This window comes from Pezoporus flaviventris, unplaced genomic scaffold (assembly GCF_033815535.1).
Source record: "Pezoporus flaviventris isolate CSIRO_AGI_PZ_B2104156 unplaced genomic scaffold, CSIRO_AGI_Pfla_v1 ptg000050l, whole genome shotgun sequence".
NCBI lineage: Eukaryota > Metazoa > Chordata > Aves > Psittaciformes > Psittacidae > Pezoporus > Pezoporus flaviventris.
The window spans coordinates 1,467,529-1,489,086 of record NW_026892598.1 but is presented as its reverse complement, the minus strand read 5'-3'; the positions used below and the strand labels follow the sequence as shown (position 1 = coordinate 1,489,086).

Sequence of the window (21,558 nt, the reverse complement as noted above, 5' to 3'; positions counted from 1 at the left end):
CATTGGAAAATACCATGAGATATCCACCCACTTATAGATTTTAATTTTTGCAGTCTTTGTGAAGAATGTTGTCTATGCTGCTAATTTACATGGATTCCTCTTGGACTTAGCTATCTCTCTTTTTAAGTTCCTTTGTGAAATTTTTATATGGAGGAATTTAAAGGACTGGTTGTATGGAGGTTGAATATGTGTAAATCTTAGTGGGTTTTGTAATGATTAACTTTGAATTCATAATGATTATCTATTATTATCTTTGAATTCCCAAGAAATAGGAAAGAGATCGGTGGGACTTTATATGGCAGCTTAATGACTTAACTCTGTTTCTTACTTAATAGGTTAGTGAGGACAAAGTTTAGTCAGTCTTGACCCAGCTGCTAAGATGAAGAAAGGTCTTCCTGGCACCCTGGCAATGAGGAGATTATTGAGAAGACAGGCTCTTGTCAGAGCGCTTGCTGATAGAACTTCAGTGCTATGTTTGGGTACAGTGGAAGTACTTATATTGGGTATGCACATGGAAATGTGCTAGTGAAGGCCTTCCAGCTACTACATTTTGAATACTCTTATTGTGAGCAACCATTATTTCTCCATTCTCCATTATACAAGAACTGTTTAAGGACTTGTATCAGCTTTTCCTTTTCTGTTTCCTATAAGCTTGTCTGTGGCTTGGGGAAGGCTGAAACAGCATTTTTGTAGAGCATTCTGGAAGGCAACATTGGTGACAAAGCAGAAGTGTCATCATTCCCTTTGAAAGTGGCATTGTATTTTTAATGAAAAATGAAAGAAGCACCCTGAAGATGTCCTGATGATAAAGATCCTGTAGATAGAACATGTATACTTTCTTCCCAGTAACTGTCTTTTTTTTTAATTATTATTTCAATCTATATATCATGTTCTAAACATTTCACATTTCTTAAACAAATAAATACTGTGTGGTTATGAGTGTTTTTGTTTGTTTAGTTTTGGGTTTGTTTTTTTTAATAAGGTATTTGGGCACAACACTAAATGCTTGCATACTTTTAGGCATTGCAGTAAGTCAGGGCACAAAGAGCATGAGAAAGGAGCAGCATCTTCATTCCATGTTCTAATTAAAATATGTTTCCTCTCATTCCTCTGCTGCTGGTGCAATGAGAGCTCCACCTCCTGTTCAAAACAACGTTCAGTTCTATGAGTGTATAAATAGGAAATCTGAGAAAATGCTTTTGGATATTGAAGCTGCCATCAGTGAGCTACAGTAAGTAATTTATAAGAAATGACTGCCAAGCCTCCACTACATCTTCCATTTACTATATTATTTATTTGTATGTCACAGTGTTTGTGGATCTCAGTTAAGACCGGGGATCTCAGTTAAGACCAGGGATCTCAGTTAAGACCAGGGGCTGTAGGTGACATTTGTTGAATTGTGTACCATGGTACAGAGAGTTTCAAAACTCACTCTTGAAGGAGTTGCTTGCATTCGATAATGGTGTTTTCCTGATGAGATGCTGTGAAAAGTTATGTCTATCCAAAACGTTACTGTTTTGACTACTGAAATCGTTAATGTAGTGAAAATGGTCTAAGACTTCTGTGAGTCTTTTCTCCGACTAGTCTACCTTGAAAGCTGTGAGAAAATTTCTCCTATAATTGAGTCACTTTTTAAAAATTGATTCCTTTTTTATACTAGGGCAGAATTTGTTTATATACTAGCACATTCATGTGCTGCAAGTATCTCCAGATTGGAAAATAATGAAATCTAAAGCTTTCATATCATCTCTTACATAAGGACAAATAAAGAATCTTGATTACGTGGTGAAACAATCAGTTGTTCAGCAGCAAGTTTGTATTGATTACAGTGAACTGCTTTTATGAAAAGAGACCATATGTACTTCAGCTAACCACCTTTATTTCTGGTCTGGCATAGGGCACTTGTTTCTTTGCATACAGATTCCCTCCTGTACTCTTTACATAGTATGCAAGTGCTCTCCAGGAGTAGGACTTCCTACTTCTGCAGTTGAGACGGTAATTACTGTCTTAACTTCCTTGTTCTTTTGAGATGTAGACATAAGGAGCGTATGTTCAGTTTAATCATAGATTAATGGACTAACAGATTTATAGTAATGTCAAGGAATGTTATATTTACTTTGCTTGAAACGTGAAGAAATGGATATTGAGGGAAAAAATACAAGCGAAATTTGGAGTTGAATGCTATGCCGTTATAGATGAAGAAACTAGTGTTAGCTTACCGCTTTTCTGGTTTTATTACAAATTCTAAGAAAAAATATGTCCCATGATGACGTACTCTAAAGGAAACTCCAAACCACTCAACGCTTAAAAGCAAGTTAGAAACTGTTTAAAAGCTAGGTTTTAATTAAAGATCCATTCTCCCTCTGAAAGCCAAAGACCTAGCTTCCATTTTCACATTGCAGTGAGGGAGCATAAAAAGGCAGAAAATACTGACAACATCTGTTTTTGGTATTGAATAGAAAATGCCAGAGGCATTTTGCTGAGCACTGAGAATGTGGATGTGTGATTGGTAGCGGTACAATCTTTGCACTATTTCCTCTGCATGTTTTAAAAATTCCTGTTTGACACAGAGATTACAAAGCTCAAGCAGATTCTGAAGTATGGCTGAGTATGTTTTTTTTTTAGTTTCCTTTCCATATTTATCCTCTATATCAAAATCTGTTCATTTGGGCATTTTGGTTTACCTCCCTTTGATGAAAATGTTACGATGTCAGACTTCCAGATTTAGCCATAAATTCTTAGTGCCTGTTGGTAAGAGGGAAAGAATATTTTTAGATGTATTTTAAAACAATTTGGTAAGAACTTCTTAGGAATGTTACTGAGGTTAGTAATTGTATCCTCTCAAATTAGACAATCCTTAGGCTGGCCTGGATTAGAGACAAAGTTGAAGAACATACCCTAAACTCAGTACTTGTAGCTAAGTTGTTTAAGTTTCTCTTTACTTTTTGATGCCTACTTGCTGCTACATATTTATCAGAAACATAAGGAAAGTACATTAATGGAATTGGAAACAGTTTTAAGGTACTTGGTAGAATCAATTTTTTGTCTATGAGCATTTAGTCTTCATATTTGATTTTTTTTTCCCTTACTGCTAAATGGTTTGGATCTAATTGTAGCTTTAGAAAAAATCTTAAGTACATTTTCAAGGCTGAAAAAACCTGGTACCGTCTGGTTTGTAATACAGACCTCTCAATTAGAAGCCTGATTTTTGCCTAGACCATGGAAGAAAGAAGGGGATTTCTCCTGGAAGACAAGTTTGTTCTGTAAGCTAAGAAGACATGACTAGAAGTTAGTTTCTTAAACCTAAAGCCACTGTTTTTGTTGTGGGTTTTTTTACACACACACACACACACACACACACACACACGCACGCACACACTTTTTTTTTTTTTTTTTTTTGTGTGTGTGTGTGTGTGTGTGAATGTTATTGGTATCATTACTCTCCCTAAATTCAGTGGACAGCATAATGCTACAACACAAAACTTTCCTACCTGCTTAGGTGTTTAAATCATACATTTTGTGAACTGGTACAGAAAATATAGTTACTTTCGTTTTGAAGGGTATTTGTTGTCTGGGAAAGAACTGGCAACATGCTGCACATTCAAAACTCTTTGTTGCTACTCACCAACTAAATTGTCAAAAATTGCTGATTTGGAAGGGGGTAAAAACCTGCTTAAAGGAATTGCAGATACAGCTGTTATCTGTTATGGGCTAAGAACCTAATGCCTCATTTCTCAAATGACTTTTTACAATAACGAGATAGTGAAAAGTGAAAAGCTCATGAACTTGCCTGCATGGTTATTTCCAACCTCAACTCTTTTGACAAGCTCCCAAAGTTGCTGTTGCTTATAGAAGTGGAAAATAGGCCTGATAAAAATGTTTAGCCTGCAGGGCTGTGTTTTATTTATCATATCACAAAAGAAAGATGTTTTGTTGCATCACGGTCAAAATAGAAGCGACCTTGCTTGCTCATGAGTGCTCAAAGCCTAGAGATAAGAGGCAAAATAATAGAGTACAATAGAAAGAGTGTAGTGTAATTACTTGTGGCTTGTCAAGTGAAGCCCTCTCAGGCCCCAAGTGATTCAAATCTGGGAACTCTGCACAATTCTGTACAGTAACTGTAGCCAGCATCAGAGAAATCTCACCCAGCTTCTCCGACAGTACTGAAATTGCATCAGTTTGTCATACACTGAGCATGCCAGCTTCACACAATATCATTTGCTTGCAAATGGGCCTGGCCTCAATGCCCTGAGATGCATTCTTTGGTATCTGACTCTTGGCCTGTGATTTGTCATGTCTCTAGTGCTATCGGCGTAAAGTAGTGTTAATAGATTCTGATGGTTTGCTTGTGGAAGGTAAAGAATGCACTACAGATTGTGTCAGGCAGCTTTCTGTGGCATGTAGCATGTTAGAGGCCCTCATGATGGTAATAGCCAAACAAAGGGTATGGAGAAATGAGAACCCTATTTTGAGTGGTATTTAATGCTCCCCTTCTCAGCACCCTGCTGTGGACATCGTTGCTAACTCAGCAGGTGCAAGATCTTAGCAGCCCAACAAAGCAGTGTTATTTGTGCTTAAGGTTTGTTTACAGATGGAACATGCAGCCAAAAATCAGTGGCTTTGTTTCTCCCTATTAAAAAATTATAGTGTGTAAAATGTGTAAAAATGTCAGTGAGTTTCCAGGGCCTAAACTGTGCATATATTTATCTCTATGTTTAACTCTGTATTGTTTGGAGTTTTAGTACTCTAAATAAAATCGCTGTATTTTTTTAACGAGTATGTTCTTTAATACTGTAAAATAAAACCAAAACAAAGCTTGTACAATTTATCCTGAAATATATATTGTATAAAATAACACCAGTATGATCTAAAGTGTAGATTCCTGAAGAATTTCTTCATAGATTTTAATTGCAATAGTTGTTTGACAATTAATTGGATTACTAAATCTTTGCTTGGAGTAGTTTTCTTGCATTATGAAGTAAATGTATGGAATTTTTTCACTCTTCCTTTGACACCACTGAGATTATTTTGCCATTGACAGCTCTGATCTTTGTATCATTTTTTTTTCAGCTGACTTCCTTAATTGATTACAACTTTGGTGCAGGAGCCTGCAGCATAGCTCTCCAGAGTTCTGTTGACATTAATCGATTGATGTGAAGGTGTTAGTTAGTAATTTCATCTAAGAAACATTCAAAACTGTGTCAGTAATCTGTTCTTAAATACTGCCAGACCATTGAATCTTGTTATTTTGAACGTGTTAGTTTGGGTTAATGAGGATTTTTCTGGAGGGAAAAAAAAAGAAAAAAGTGAATCCTATGGGAAGAGCAGATTTGTATTTTATTGTTTTACTTTAGCATACATGCACATGCTTTAATATTTAACAGATTGTTTTTAAGTATATTATTAATATTTATGGTATCTCTAAGAAACTTACAAAAATGCTTGAGCAAGACCTATTTCTTCTTAGCTTTACCTAGGGAATTTCTGACAACAGTGTAACTTTGAGCACCCTGCTAGCATGTCTGTGCAGGTCTGACACTTTCTTTCCTACTGTAGCTTCCACATTTGCTTAGCAGCTTTGCATAGCTCAGCAAAACTTTTAAATGAGCATGCATTTTTTTGTTCTAAATATATTCAGAAAAGTATTCTTGTGTCATACAGTACCTTGGAGAAATCCTGTGTTAGGATTGGAACTCTTCAGTATTGCATATAAAAAGAAAGGAGAGTTTCTTTTTAAGCTTAACACAGACCAACTTTTGGAAGTATGTTTTGCTTTTATTTCTTGGTGGAGGTCTTTGGTAGGGCATTAGCTAGCGTATGTGAATGTTAGCTGTGTGTTAGTAAAACAGCTGTGCCCTATTTCCCAGTGAAAAAATGTGGTTGGTTGCAGAAAGCAGAAGTTAGTTAAATTCAGTAAGCATGCTTTTAGCACAAAGGTTGGTTTGTACTAAAGACAATCTGAATCAGTTGCCACTAAGCAAACATTAAAAGCAGTAGAGTACTGTGTTCACTGCAGTCTCCTTAGATTCAGATAGGGGCAGAACATAGATGTGCATACACACGTGTTTGAATGTATGTGGGTGCAGGTCTACAAAAGCACAGGCATATGTCAAAAATGGAAGGTTGTATTGCAGAGCAGCCTGGTTGAGATCTTGGATGAGTCAATGTTTTAATGACCCAGATGATAGAGTGTCCTTATTTAAATTTGCTGTCAACACCAAGGTGGAAGTGACTGTAAGCATATTGGAGAACAAGAATAGAATTAAAAATAATTTTGGTGAATTGGGAAGATTTCTTAAGAAAGGAAGATGGGGAGCTAATTCAATAGGAACTGGGTACCAAGTGCTGTATTTATCAAAAATAATCAGCAGCACAGAGTAAGGTCCAACAGATTATTAGGTAACAGAAATTCCTAAAAGGATGTGGGTCTCATTGTACATTGCAAGACGGCCATGTCACTGACATCATGCTGTTTCAGAAAAAGCAATTGCATGTTAGAGTTTCAAAGGATACATATAAAAAAACCCATCGGTACTGAGAACTGTATACTAAGCGTGGACTACCGTATCCAATTTTAGATACTGAACTCTAAGAAATATGTGAGTCTATGGGAAAGAGTGTCCACAGGCAAAGGCACTGTAGGAGGAAATATGCTGTGTTACACTGCTTTCTGGATCTTTGATCACTGTGAAGAATGAAATATACCAGGGGTGGTTTAGGTCAAAAAGAAAACATTGAGCAGGAACTTCATAACAATCTCAGTAAGAGGAAAGGCTGTTGAAAAAAGAAAGGAGGCAATCAGTCTGTGGACTGGAGATCCTGTGCTCCTGTGCCGTGCAATTCCTGTTCTACCCACCAGAAATAAAAAAAAGTAATTACAAAGTGGTGCCGAATAATAAAGATTCTGCAGCACCAGAACACACTTCAGGAGTAGGGTATGGAAGCTTCATCTGTATGAGGCTTAGATGTTTCTGTCAAAAGTATAGTTAGTCCTGGCTGGAGGCAGCAGGGTGAGCTGATAACTCCCAGAAATACAGAGCCAAAATAGACATGAGGTCTTTCAGAACTGGGAGATAATATGCCGAAGACCCATGTAAGCAAATTGTGTGGACGTTCTGAAGCTCATGTAGGCATCTCCCGGCAAAGTCTTCCTCAAGCTTCTTTTTGTGAGCCTCCCTTGATACTTGGCAATTGTCCTTTGCATTATTTCAAAAATGGCTTTCTAAAACCCCGGAGAACTCACCCAAAGTAGCTTGCTCTTATTCTCTTTTCTGGGGAATGGTAGGAGTATCTCATAGTGGAACAGTAACTGAAACAATCATGAGCTTCTCTATGCAGAAGAAACATAGTTAGTTTGCTCAAGAGAGCCTTTGGCATGGTCTTCCTGGGAGGAGGTAATTCTTTTCTGCTCCCAGCTTTCAATTTTGAAGTAACAACTGTACTTGGAGCAGACTTGTCAAACCAGATTTTTCTCCCCTTTCTTAAACATTGCAAATGCTATTCAGTAAAGCATTTATGTTCAGTATGCATCTTGTTTAGTACTTCAGAATTGGACCACTTACATTTGTTTCTGTCACTGTAAATGTACATAGCTCTGTAAGCTACTCAAGAAACTGCAAAAATTCAGTGTCACTCTTACCTCAGTACACCTTTTCCTGTATTTAATGTCTGCCATAAAATGAAAGCATTCTAAATGTTTAAATTGCTGGATGGGTAGCTTATTAAGAGGTGGCTAGATTGGTGGCTTAGTTGTGAAGCAGAAAACAGCACAAGAGTAACAGGAGTCCTTATCAGAGCTCTGGGTCTCCAACATAAATCAATCCCTTTGTCCTCATCTGTCTGTTAAAACAGGAGACATTTTTATAGGAGGGGAAAGCCATGCAGGAGCCGTTCCCACAGTTAACACGTGAAGAGCACAGGCATCTTCTGCCTCAATCCTGTCCCATGTGAGGAGTCATGAAGATAAACTCTACAAGTTTGTAAAGCTAGAAGGATCTTCAGGTTTGCTAATGAGTGAGATAACAGAACAAAAACACAGCAGTTTGTGCCACTTACTCCCAAGTATTTTCCAGAGCTGATCAAAGAATTGTGTTTTTAAAAAGAGAATTTCAGGGACATTTGTAGGGCAACCTTTGTTATATACCTTTATTTGCAGAACTTACTGTAGGTGTCACCTGATCTTGAATTAATGAATTAGTCAAGCATGTATTTTTAACTTTGTGGGATGAGCTGCTGCTTGTCAGTGTGTGCTTTAGTGCTCAAAAATCAGCATCATCTCCTTTTCCCGATGTTTTCTTGCAGCTCACTGGTAATGCAAACCTTGTCTCTGATGCAAGAGGCATTATGTGGTGACTCTGTAAAGTTCTTATGTGCTTGTTCCCATGTGCCTTCACAGACCATGTACTTTGCCAGAAGTCACTGGCAGAGTAAGACAATACAGCAGTGCTCTGCCACCTGCCACTGTAGTCCTCTTGCTTCTCTTAGAGACATCCACAGATGGTTTAGCTTCACTTGATTCTTGATGTATGTAACTCATTTGTTGTTCACGTTTAGATGTAGCTTTTTGTCCTTAACACCAAGATAGTGATCAAAGAATCTTCTGCAGCTTATGCAAGGATAATACCTTAAAACAGAAGGCTTGGTGCAAAATACTGGATGTGCAGCAGTATGGTGATGTGCCTCTGTCCCAAACACTAAATATAAACCAGTTGTATTTCACTGTTGTCATTAACAGGATGTTTGAAGCTATACAATTTAAGAATCACTAGTATGCAAGAATCATGGTCACTAACAAGGAATATGATTACAGTAAAAAGTTCTTATCCTCATGGCTCAGGCATTTTTTTTTTTTAAGGTAGCAGTGTCAGGTTATGATGGGCATTGTGGTAAGTAGGCAACATGAGTCAACATTCATGCATTCCCCAGTTACCCATTTTTACCACCTGCATTACAGCAGTTTATAGATGGTGAAACAATATTCCATTTACAAATCATGAGTAGACTTGCAGAAGAGCATTGGGGACCAATTTACCATTCTCTGGAATTTACATTACCTGTGGAACACAAGTTAGTAGCCAGGTAACCCATGTGATGGCCAACATATATTGACTGCCAGCCTTTTGGAGGCCTCAATGCCAGATCACTCAAGCACTGGAGACAGAAGATATAACTTTGATTACTAACATCCCAATGGGTGGTTTTATCCTGAGTGTTCAGTGTGTGCATGGAGTGGCCAGTGGGGGGTGGGTTGGGGTGGGGCTTGGGTGGGAAAAGTCAAGGTACCCTGAGAGAATACTCTGAGAAGGAGCAGAGTGGAAATCCCCCAGTCAACCAGATGTGCTCTTACACCCATGCAGTCACAGTGTGGCTTTGCACTGCTGTATTTTATCTGCATTACAGAAAGTAATGCAGATAAAAAGCCGTGGTTTGATCAGAGCAGCCTACTGATGTAGTAGTGCATCTGTAGCTGTCTAGAACTGATGCTAGCTAGGCAACAGCTTTGGCACTGTGTTACTTCCTCCTACCACAGGTTGGGAATCAGGGTTTCTATTAGACTTACGGCCCTTCTTTTGGTGTGGACAGCTTGGAAACGTAAAAAGTCCCCTTTCGTAGAATCATAGAATGGTTTGGGTTGGAAGGAGCCTTAAAAAATTGTCTAGTCCAACCTCTGACATGGGCAGGGACATCTTCCAATAGGCTGAGTTGCTGATCAGTTCCTTTGGCACTTCCAGTGATGGTGTATCTGTAACTTCTCTAGGTGACCTGTTTCAGTGTCTCACTCACCATGTTCAATGTAAAAAAAAAAAAAAAATACAGAATTCTTCCTTATGTCCTAACTCTCCCATCTTTCACTTTAAAACTGTTGGCCCTTGTCCTGTCTCAACAGGACTTTGCAAAAAGTCTCTCTAAATTTTTCTTATAAGCCCCCTTTAAGTATTGAAAGGCTGCAATAAAATCTCCCTCTAACCTTCTCTTCCCCAGGCTGAACAGTGCCAACTCTCTCAGCCTTTCCTCGTAACAAAGGTGTCCCATCCCTCTGACCATTTTTGTGGCCCTCCTCTGATCCTGCTCCAACAGGTCCATGTCTTTCCTGTGCTGAGAGCACTGAAGTTGGAAGCCATACTCCAGGTGGGGTCTTACCAGAGCAGAGTAGAGGGGTGGAATCACCTCCCTTGATTGCTGGCCACAGTTCTTCTGATGCAGTCCAGGGTATGATTGGTTTCTGGGCTGCAAGTGTGCATTGCCAGCTCATGTTGGGCTTTTCATCCACCAGTACTGCCAAATCCTCCACAGCACTGCTTTCAGTCCCTTTATCCCCCAGTATGTATTGATGGTGGGGATGGGCCTGACCCAGATAAAGGACGTTGCACTTGGACTTTGTTGGGATTTCTGATGCTGAAATTTATTACATAGGCCCAGTCCTCAATCCTGTTGAAGTCCCTCTGAATGGTGTCCTTTCCCTCTAGTGAATGAACTGCACTACTCAGCTTGGTGTCTGCTTCAGTACAGTGTTTAGATGGCTCTTAGTAGCCATAATGTGCAAGACCCACCACAATAATGGTTGAACACTTACTGAATAGTGCTAAGATCTTAAGAAATAAGTTTTTAATTATGTCTCGAGGCATTAAGACTGAAGAGGTTGATTAAGTTATACATGCATAGCATTATTTCTTGAATTTGTTGTCTTTGGGGTGCTTGACTTTTAACTTCAGTGTTCTTTTTTTGTATTTTTTTTTTAGACACAAAAATATCTAAATTTATACATCTACAGTGGATGTTGTAGTACTTGGTATTTCAGTGAAAACAATAGCAAAGTTCACTGCATAGTTTTGGAAGAAAAAAAGCTACAACAAAATAGACTTGCAGTCTTCTTAAATGTTTTATAGCATGTCACTGTTCTTTCTCTTTTTATATTTTTCTTATATTCTTCTTTGTCTAACATTGTAAATATTTAAATATGGCTCCCAAAAATAAAAACTCTAGAAAATGTTGAGCTCCTGTTGAAGTCTCTAGGGATTTTGTGTGGTAAGTTAGAACTGGTTCAGTGCATTTTAAGAATATCTTTTTACTGTAATTGTTTGTTCCAGCAACCATAACTAGTGGTCAGAAGTAAGAAGCAGAATGCAGGCCAGCCTGCTGGTGACCCCTTGGAAGCCCTGAGGTTCTGCCTCTGGGTTCCAGCTACTCCTGAGCAACTGCGATGAGGACGTCTTCTATAAGTTCCTGGTATGAGCACGTATTGAGCAACACTGGAGTGACTTGGTTTAGATGCAGTGGAAACTTGCAGTCCTCACAATATTCTGTTCCTTTTAATTTGCAGGGATTCTGAAGCAGAGAGAGTAGATTTCTATTACTTAAGCTTTCCAAGTAAAGGTTTCCTTCCAGAATGGGAAATAGCACTGCTTTCTTTTGCTAGATTCTTGGAATTAATCCTGGCTGAAATGGAGTCAGAGGCAAATGTTTATTTTGTTTCGTCAATCTCCCATGCATTTTATGTTGTAATCACATGTGTGTAATTTAAAAGCCCAGTGGTGAAAGAAATGCATTTGGAATTCACACTTAGCTAAGCTTCTTTGTTTTCTAGTTGTTGTTGATTCTAGTTGGATACTGATTTCAGACATAAATGTGTGTATATCTAATATATACATATATATTTATAAAAAATCATAGAACATTTAGCACTTCTGCTAAACACCATAATCTTATTAAACTGTGAGTGTATTCATCTTAGTGTTAAGATCTTGAACTGATCCTCCTACAACATGAATTTCTGAAATTAATAAGATAGTGCATTAGGTGATAAAGTATGTGTATTACACAGCACACTACTGGTTACCTAACTTATTATTTAGTTGTATATTAAAGCAGAAAGTATTTAGACAAATAACTGGATACTTTTGTGACCTTATTTTCTATGTATAAAACAGTAGCAAGCACAGTCTGATTCATGGGGGCTTATTTTCATAATTGCTATTCATGTTTAATTGGAAAAGTACAGGAAGTATACATTTCTGTCACGTAAAACCTTTAGTTGACTGAAGTTTGTTTCTCCTGTTTTTTTCTAAGAAAATTTTTGGAAAAAAATTGAAACTCTTCATGATGATGTGGCTTTTGGCTATAGATACTGGTATATGGTATACTTTACAAGCCATTTATTTGATTATTTTATTTTGAATAATAATAAGAGTGTGTGTTTAAAAGTCCTTAAGAAGCACTGGAATATTTTTGCCTCTATGGAGTTAATAGTACTAGTCATTCTGTAACTTGAATAAAGTATAGATGCTTTTTATGTGAGGATTGTCCTTGTAAGCTAGCTGAGGTACACTTCTTGGAGGGATTGATGGGTTTTGTCACTTGGTGTCTTTGAGAGGGTGTCTAGCAGACCAGTAGGGGTCACTGTATGCATTGAATTTAGGAAATACATAAGTCATTTTAATTACTTTATTGTGTATGCTAGCACACTTGGAAATAGCGAATCATAGACAATAATTTATTGTTTGTCATAGCATTTTATCATCTTTGAGTTGGGAGTATCTATGCAAAACACATAATAGCATTTTATAAGGTAAGTGCAAAGCGTGGATATGACAAAGACTGGATGTCTAATGATAGGTTTCAGGAGGATCTGACTTTGAAAGGGTCTTCACAGCTTGCTGAAAATAGGTGTGTGCTGAGAAGAATGTGTTTCTGGCTGGAGCTGCTGTATTTTCTTATCCTAACACAATAAAAGAGACTGGAAAGTGTGATGAGGCAGGTTGATGTGCCACAAAAATGCTTTAGTAATGTTTGCTTGAATTTCATTCAAAAACTAAACTTTAAATAATTTTAACAAGTCTGGCAGAAAGATATACCAACCGTATTTTTCCTTCTAAAATGTGCATTTGAAATAGATGGCTGATAATACCCAGCTCTTCTAAGTGAGGCAGTTAATCATGCAACTAGTTCATAATCAACGTGGTCACTTCGAACCAATGTATAAGATCCATCTGTTTCTAGTTTTTCTGTAGTGGCGATGCTGTGAAATACTTCTTTCCTTTCTGCCCTCTCCTGAAATCTGTATCTTGGGATTTTAAATGTTTCTGTCTAAGGCTGAAGAAAGATGAAAGCACATAAGCATTTTAATCCTTTCTTAAATGGGACACTTATCCAGTTTTAACTTAAATGTGAAGAATGAGAATTCTTGTTTATAATACTTCCATTACTGAGATTTCTTAATGAGGGAAGCATTGCACATAATTAGATGGAGTTGGCTATGCTGTTTATTTTCATATCCTTCCCATGACCTCCTCTTCCACAGTTGTTATACTACTTTTTGTATGTGTGTTATTCTTGCCACAGCTGTGCCTTCAGGAACTCATATAGAGATCTTGAGCTTTATTTCAAAATGTTTTGAAGCCATTGAGAATCTTCAGTGTAAGTGGCCTGTGGAAAAAACTCTTTTTTCCAGGAAAAACCACCCAGGTTGGTGCCCTAGCTGAGATCCAAGACCTGAGAATTCAGTTTTTGATTCAGGCAAGTGGAAGTGGCCTGGTAGTTTGCTGCAGAAAAGCATGCCTGCTGAGATTTGCTTAATTTGATTGATGAGCTGTATTTGAAAGCTTGTGCTGATCGCTGTTGCACGCATTTCTCTCTGACAAGAGAGCCAAAGATTTGCTCAAGTGTGTGTCTTTCTTCCTTTTTGTTTTTTTTTCAGTGAATTGGTTGAAATTCTAGTTCTATTGGAAATTTTTGCATTATAATAAAGAACATCTTTGTTTCTTCCTTTAAATAATTGTCATCTCTTCATGAAGAGTTTTATAGCATGGGAGAGAGGGAACGGTGGAGAAATAAGTGACGGAAAAGAGTATTAATCTTTTCCTTATATTCTTATTTTATAAAATTGACATTTTGCTTGATTAAGTAGTCTAAAAAGTGATATCTTAAAAGCAGAGAAGTGCCTTCAAATGATGATACATTTTGATTGAAACAGAATAACAAATTTAGTAATCCAGTGAGAAAAAGCAAACGTTTTCAGCAAATGTTCCTTGAATTAACAAAATTACTTCAGCTTCACTATTTGTTTTTCATTTTTCTGCATTTTTATTTTTCTCTGCATCTCCAGTGCAGTCATTGTAGCTGAAATGAATCACAGCTTTTCTGGATTCTCTTTGCTCCCAGGTATACTAATTGTTCCAGTCATCTAAGCTTAATATATTCTAACACTTTTATATGTAGTGTTTGTTTCTTCAGAAGCTGATCTTTGAAACAAAAGCTTCCTCTCCTTTTAATTTCAAATACATTATGATTTTCTATTATATCAATACTTTAAAAGATTGAACGTGAATATTTCCACCTCTTCAGTTGATGAGTACGCGGCAAAATTCTGCAGTAGTTCAAGTTAATGTTATGTTGCTAACATGATAGCAACTGAGATTATTAGTTTTAGTTCAGTAATACAGATTAACTATAGCACTTACTACTTAGCATGACCTATGTATGATTTATTATAATGGTTACTGATAAATGAGTAGTAAAAATTGGGAGAGTATAGTATGTTGGCATTTTTTAAAGGGAATATTTGATTAGGGCAAATGATTGCTATATTACTCACTGACTAATTGTATTACCTTTTTTTGCAATTATTTTTTTCTTCAGAAAAGCTATCTATTCCAAGGTAGGCGGAAATAAAACTTTCCAGGAGGGTTCAGGGGGTTGATGTGGATTAGGAATATGACAAAATGTCAGCATACTGTACTATAACTTCAGACAGCAGCTTGGTAAATGAGACTGGGGGGAAGGGGAAGAAATCCTTTTGTTTCTTCATCTATGGGGAAAACATAGACTTGTCTTTCTTCAAAATACATCCAAAGATTAGTTTTAGAAGTATGTTGACAAGTTCACTAGATTTCTATGGAAACATATAGGAAACAGGTTCCTATATCTAGTCTGAACATACAGGAAACAGGATCTGAGAAGATAAAAATATTTTGTCACTTTATTGACTGAAACAGTGCTTCTGTGGTTTTAAATTAATGTGTGATTCTATCTTTATGTACTGAATTGCTGTAGATACATTTTAAATTTAGATTCTATTTGTAGGCTTTCTATTTCGTAAATCACAGATGTAGCTATTTACTTTTTTTTTAACTCTGTCTCATTTTCAGGTATACTTTTACTTAACATAAAACCTTTAAAAAGGTAAAAATATCAGTAAAGTATAATAATTATTTTTTAAAAAACTAGTTTACAAATAGTAACATAAGTGAGAGTTGATAACTGTCAAGCCACCTCAGCAGGGTGAAAAGACTTACTACATTGTACAGTAGTGAATGTTGCACTGATTTTTGAAGTTACTGCTCGTACATGTATTTCATGCAGAACATAGATCGGTCATTTTGCCAAGGAGCAGAGTAAGAAGACTGAGGCTAAAAGAGGGAGCAAAAAATGACATGGAAGCGCACTGCAGAAATTGTCATAAGATCCTCAGTGTGGGACCCTTTGATAACATGCTTTTAGTGCAAAAGATGAACCTGTGCTCAAAGGAGCTCTCTTAAGTGATGTGTTTTCCAATGGAAAGATCTGATTATGTGATGCAGGTTGTAGTGTCTCATGCTTTGGGATTCAAGATAGCAGAACTATAATTTACTGCAAATTAGTAAACATGGTTTTTGTTTTTCTTAGTCTTTCAGGATTCCTTTTAAAAGTGTTAGTTTCTTGATTTATTGTAAATATTTTATAGAACAACAGCCTATGGCACTAAAATCTATACTTATCCACTAACAAAGAAAGATTAACTCTAATGCATAAGGAATACAAATACTAGTTTTTCTTTTGACTTTGACTTAAACTTCATTGAGTTTAACTAGGAAAAACAGAAAAGTCATTGCTTCAGCTTAGTGTGCCTATGTAGAAAAAAGTGGTGATACCCCTACAGGCATGCTTTGAGCAATGGCTTGGGCATTTACCCAGTTCGTATATCCCTGTCATAAAGAGTCAGTTTCTGTTCTTTTGAAGTCAGATGCAGTGATGTAGCCTTTTTCTGAATTATTCACACGGAAGAAAAAGTCTTCTGTCTCTTCTAAAACAGAAATAGCTGTGATGTATTTTGTCATAATGAGATAAAGGAATATTAAAATGATGTCCTAAATATGAACAACTAGTTTAGATTATTGCATGCTGCAATTAGCATCTGCTTTACAAAAATAAAATCCAAATCTAAAAGTAATTAAGAAGTAACATCAGATGTGAAATTTGTTTTATGTTATGTAAAGATTGAAAGAGCAAAGTATGTATGTTATAATTCACATTCAAGTTTTGCATGTCCTCTATGTATCCATATGTCAGCAGCCTGTCTTACAGTCTGTTTCCAGTCCTTCCAGCTACTGTTCTTTTAGAGTGGAAATGTATGGCTTCTTGCTTTTTTGTGAGAGAACTCATTCCAAGGTATGGAAATTCCAAGTCCAGAAAAATTTGGAAATGATTAATACTGTGTTGTGTATGTTTGATTTTCAGGGTCACTCAAAATTGATTAATTTCTTTGAATTAAGAGAGGTGTTTCTTGTGCTTTGGACTTAAAGCAAACAGTTCTAGATCCGGGGTTAATTTAAAAGTAGGGTCACTTGGGTATTTTTGTTTGGGTTGGTTTTTGGGGTTTTGTTTTTTTTTTCATAATTGGCTATGAACTCTTGCCATCATCAGTATCACTATCAAGGCTCTGAGCCCAGATATTCATGCATATCAGACAACTGAGATGAAGAGAATTGCATGTTTTCTATATAAGCACAAAGTACAAGAACCAGACTTGGGAAGGACAAAATGTAATTTGTCTGCAACTTCTTGTCTAAAGATATTCTGGATAATTTTGAGTTCCTATGAATAAAACCTTATGCAGTAAAGAGTTTTATGGCAGAATGTGGAGCACTTCTTTGTCCTTTCTTTTTATTTCTGTTTTGTTAAAAAAAAAAAAAAGGCCAGTGCTAAAATAAGTTTCTTAAATATACATAAAATAGCATCCTATCTATACTGTCTATTGTCTGGAGTACTTCCTCTTCTCTTCCCACTAACTGAGAAGATTACAGAGAGTTTGCTTTTCAGACATTTGACATCACATACGTTGAATATGTGACTGTTTCTTTCCCTTCCTTTTTCCCCTTAGTTCTGTACATGTTAAATATGCATGGCTTTGTCTATGTGCAAACAAATACAGACAGCCAACGATAGTGTCTGAGATGACACAGTTTTTATTAGATATACCCAGGCTGCTTGGTAAGATTAAGTCCTTCATTTTATTTTTCTGAATCATTTTTAAGTATTGGGGTCTGGACTGAAATCTTCCATCACAAGTAATCAGTACGCATTGAAAGTCTTCTTAAATTTCAGAAAAAAAAAACACAACAAAAAAAACAAAACCAAAAAAAACAGCCAACCACAAAAACAAAGGGAAAAGAAATGTTTTGCCAGGGCTAATAAAATAAATTCAGTCTTGTAACTGTTGTGTTGCTGCTATTTTTTTTTACCTCTTCCCGCCCCCCCCCCCCCCCCCCCCTTTTTTTTTTTTCTGTACAGTAGACATTGGAAGTTTTATTACAGTGAGATACTGTAAGACTGGGAAAAATAATTGCTGTATACCTGAAACTTGATCCAAACTTAGCCAGATAACCTAGGAAAATCTCTGTTTATCCCAAGGTTTTTTCCATCCTGAAAGCAAAATTCTTCTACACTTTTCTTTTCAGCAAGTATGTTACAAAAACACCAAGGAAAGAACAAGACACACTTCTAAGTTACTCTTTTTGTCTGAAAGAAGTTTCAGTGATACAACTGAACTGAAAATAGCAAGACTGCTGTCATCTTTTTCTGTTGTTGTTAATAAGTCACATATAGGATAGGCCATGTTGTTTCTACTGAGAAATAGCAGAGTACGTACTCTGTTTAAGACATGATTCACTTGCATTTCTCTGTTACTTTTAAAGCTTGGATTTCTCTAGTTGTGTAGGGCTTGGATTTAGCCAATTTATAGTCTCATGCTACTTGTTTAAGTTAAGTGATAGGAAATGCCTTCTTTGAGACCTTTTTATCTCCATCCCCTTGAAGCTGAAATAATTTTCTAAGTGTCTGAGGTGTCCAGTAATTTTGGTTTGAATTTGAAAACTCTTTTCAAGTTCAAGTAGTTAATCTGAATGCAAGGCTTAATTTAAGAAAGGCTGAGCAACACTCACCCATTGTGAAGAGTGACTTTTGGAGCTTCAGCATCTTTTTCCCCCTCTGTATTTTTTATTTTGAAATAAAAACCTACTGCTGTTATCTACTGTAAGATATGAAATGGAAATCAAGTTCTTCTGAGGTTTGTGCTGTAATCAGTGTACCTCTAGAAGTTTCATGATTGCAAGTTATTCCAGTAACATACTGGCTTTTTGAATCACTTGGGTTTACTTTATGTTAAAACTGCTTTGAATTTTCCAGTTACACTGCTAATGCAAACATAGATTCTGTAAAGAATGGTTGTATACTGTAATGATATCCTTATAAGTTACTCTGTGGAAAATATGTTTACATTGGATGTGGCTTTCTACTCAACAAAAAGAAGAAAGTAATAAAAATAATATTTTAGCTGCAGCACAGTTTGTATGGAGAGCTTCTGCCCAAGAACTCCACAGTGTTGAAATCAATACAGTTTGAAAGACATTCATGCAGCTGATATAATAACCTCTGAAATACTAATGAACAGTTATCACTTCCATTGGGAAACTGTATGAGTCCCAAGCATAAAAATGGTCATTTAAAATGTCTTTACTAAGCACCACACAATTCTGCAGAACTAAATCTCAAGTAGATCTTGCTCCCTAAATGGTAATTCTGTCTTTTTTTTAAAGGTCAGCTCAATTAGATTTTGGCAAGATTGAGTCTTCAGTGTCTCTTAGTGTATTCATCAGAACACATTGGCTGGTAGTTTGCAAGTCTTCATGAGCAATAGTAATACATTGGTACCAGTACAGATAGATTGTCCTCATCACCGCATAGACAAACTCTCATGAGAACTGTTTAATTCTTTAAGCACTAGTGGCATCATCTAATGAAGTTGTATTCCGTTAAGCACTTGTATACAAGGGAGCAAAATGTCATCACCTGAGTGTGGTTTCATTTCTGTGATACAACCTCATCTGTTCCATCAACTAGTTTTGCTCTGATCAATAAGCAGTTTTCTGTGGCCTTTCACTACTGTCAGATGTCATTGAATGATGTAAATACGTGTCAGAACTAGAAACTTGACAGCTCCCCTAGACTAAAAGAAGTGTAGGAGGGGATGTACTGCTCTGATAGGATAGACAGAAATGACAGCTGATCTCTGCTGTGTATAAATGATTTGATATTGCTACATACAAGATTTTTCATTTTCCATGAGCATGCAACAAAATGACTGCGGCTTGTACAAGTCAAATCATTCAAAAAGACTGAAGAGAAAAAGGAGGCTTTTTGTATTACAGGGCAGCACTGACCACAGTTTTTGAGTGGCCTGCTTAGAAGTTACCTCTTACTTTATTTTTGTCTTTTGATACTAAATCTTCAGTCCTACTTGCTGTTAAAATGAAGGAAGATTAAATAAATATAGAAAATGTTCTCCTAGGCAGCATACAATAGGTAATATGTTATTTATGCTAACATACTCTTTCAAAGCTCCAGATAGTTAATTTCTTCAATATTTCACCACAGAATTGAAAAATGGAGGGCTTTTGGTTGATTGGGGAAACTTAAAGAACCTCAGAATTGACAGCAGGGGAATGAAGAACAAAATAGTTGCATTGTGTAGTGGGGAATTGTAGCTGAAATGTGCAATATTTTTCTCATTTGAATTTTTTTTTGTCATACTTCGTGATTCCAGTGAGGATCAACTGCCTTAGGAAATAGTACAAAGAGGAGAGAGATTAGTACTATACAGTATTTCATTTATAGCTGGCTGTATTACGGGTCTTACACTATGGAACAGACTCTAGCTCCAATTTTACCATAAGAAGTTTACAATGCAAGTTCCATAGCACAGTCTCCTGGGAGGAGAGGAACTTTCTATAATAGATGGTTGGAGCTAGATAAACATTTAAGCTGTTATGACAGGAGCATGGCATTTGGCTTTTTGTCTTGAGGGTTGGTTTAGTCCTTCCTATGCAGCATAGATATCTTATCTTTACCAGGTTTGCTACTGCACAAGAAGGAAAACATGGAAATTGTGAGTTTGAAGAGAAACTGAATATATGAATAAAATGAAATGTTTTTCTAAAAAAATAATGATTTTAGTATCTAAAGTGACACCTGCTAATGCTCTAATAAACTGCTCTGTAGCCTACCTACCTGTAATAGCAGTCTCACTGAGCTCACCCTCCACCCTGCTCTCCTGGCCACTGGCAAAACTGCTGAGAAGATAGGGGTGTGATCTTTATGTGATGTTGCGTACATGTTTATACAGGTGTGTAATTATGTAGCAGTTTACCATAGCCAGTTGAGTATTTGATACCTTAATTATGCTATCATACTTTAGTATTCTTATCCATTATACTGAAGTGTGATTTGTATGAAGAAAAGCTCGAGAGCCCTGAGATTTGGTACTGTGCTTCCACTGTGAGAGACTTGGGCATGTGCCATGTGGACAGTGCTTATTTACTGGGGATTTGGTTTTCACCGGTCACTCACCATGCTGCTCATGTGTACGAGAATGTCTCAGCTGAAACACCTGGTTTCAGAGCAGGAAGCATGATTCCCATCGACTTCTGGAGTCCTCAGTTTGGCCTCTCAGGTTACCATCACCTGAGGGGGTTTCTGCAAGGCTTTCAAACAATAATTGTCCTCAGCTGGAAAACTTAGACCAGGTTTCTTGAGAGGGGCATGAATCTTAGTTAAACTAAACCAGTCAAAATTAACTGTATTCCCTATTTTTTCAGACATCAGCTCTTCTGCCTTTCCTTTATATTGTTAATTATTTGATACGAATTACCTTTGTGTTGTATACAAAGAGTGGCTAGGTGCTCTTCTGATGTTACACATTTGTGCCAGTGGAAAGTGATGCCAAGTTACTAATTGCTACTCTGCTAGCATACTTTAATTAATTTATTGCATATGATGAACTATTGTGGTGAAAGAGAGGCTGTTGGAAAGCTCTGTGTGGGTTGATGTTTATTTTAAATCAGAAAACTATTTTTAGTCAGTTTCTATTTTGTTATTTCTCTGTTTGGCTTATGAACTAACTCAGAGCCAGTATTTTTTGCCTTGCAAATGATAAATATTGTCATTCCTTCTGATACATAAAATGACCGAAATGATTTTATAGCAACCCGTAGTGTGTGTAGAATAATTGTCAGAAAACCAGAGTAGTATCAAGGTGTACCTGTTAAGTGGAACTTCTATTAACTGCCTTCATTGCGGATATTACCCACTTCTTTGTGGGAGAGAAAGGGAAATGAAATCATTACCCAGAAGGAAAATATTCCAGCTGCAGTCTTGTGTGTCTGGACTCAACCATCTTGAGAACAGCTATTGAAATTCTCTAAAAACTAACAACAGGGTTCTGCTACAACCTAGTGCCTTCCTGTGCTT

The 21,558-nt window shown here is 36.8% G+C and overlaps 1 protein-coding gene across 3 annotated transcripts in view; it reads left to right on the top strand.

Annotated features, from left to right (window-relative positions):
- The window catches only part of SNX24 (sorting nexin 24), a 93,850-nt gene that overhangs the window by 8,031 nt on the left and 64,261 nt on the right, over positions 1-21,558 (top strand). Inside the window, exon 2 of one of the 3 annotated variants that reach the window (XM_061468673.1) lies at positions 11,088-11,226. The exons of the other annotated variants lie outside the window; for them this stretch is intronic. The gene's annotated coding sequence lies outside the window, so the exon portion shown is untranslated. The remainder of the gene's footprint in view (positions 1-11,087; positions 11,227-21,558) is intronic. 3 annotated transcript variants of the gene reach the window in all.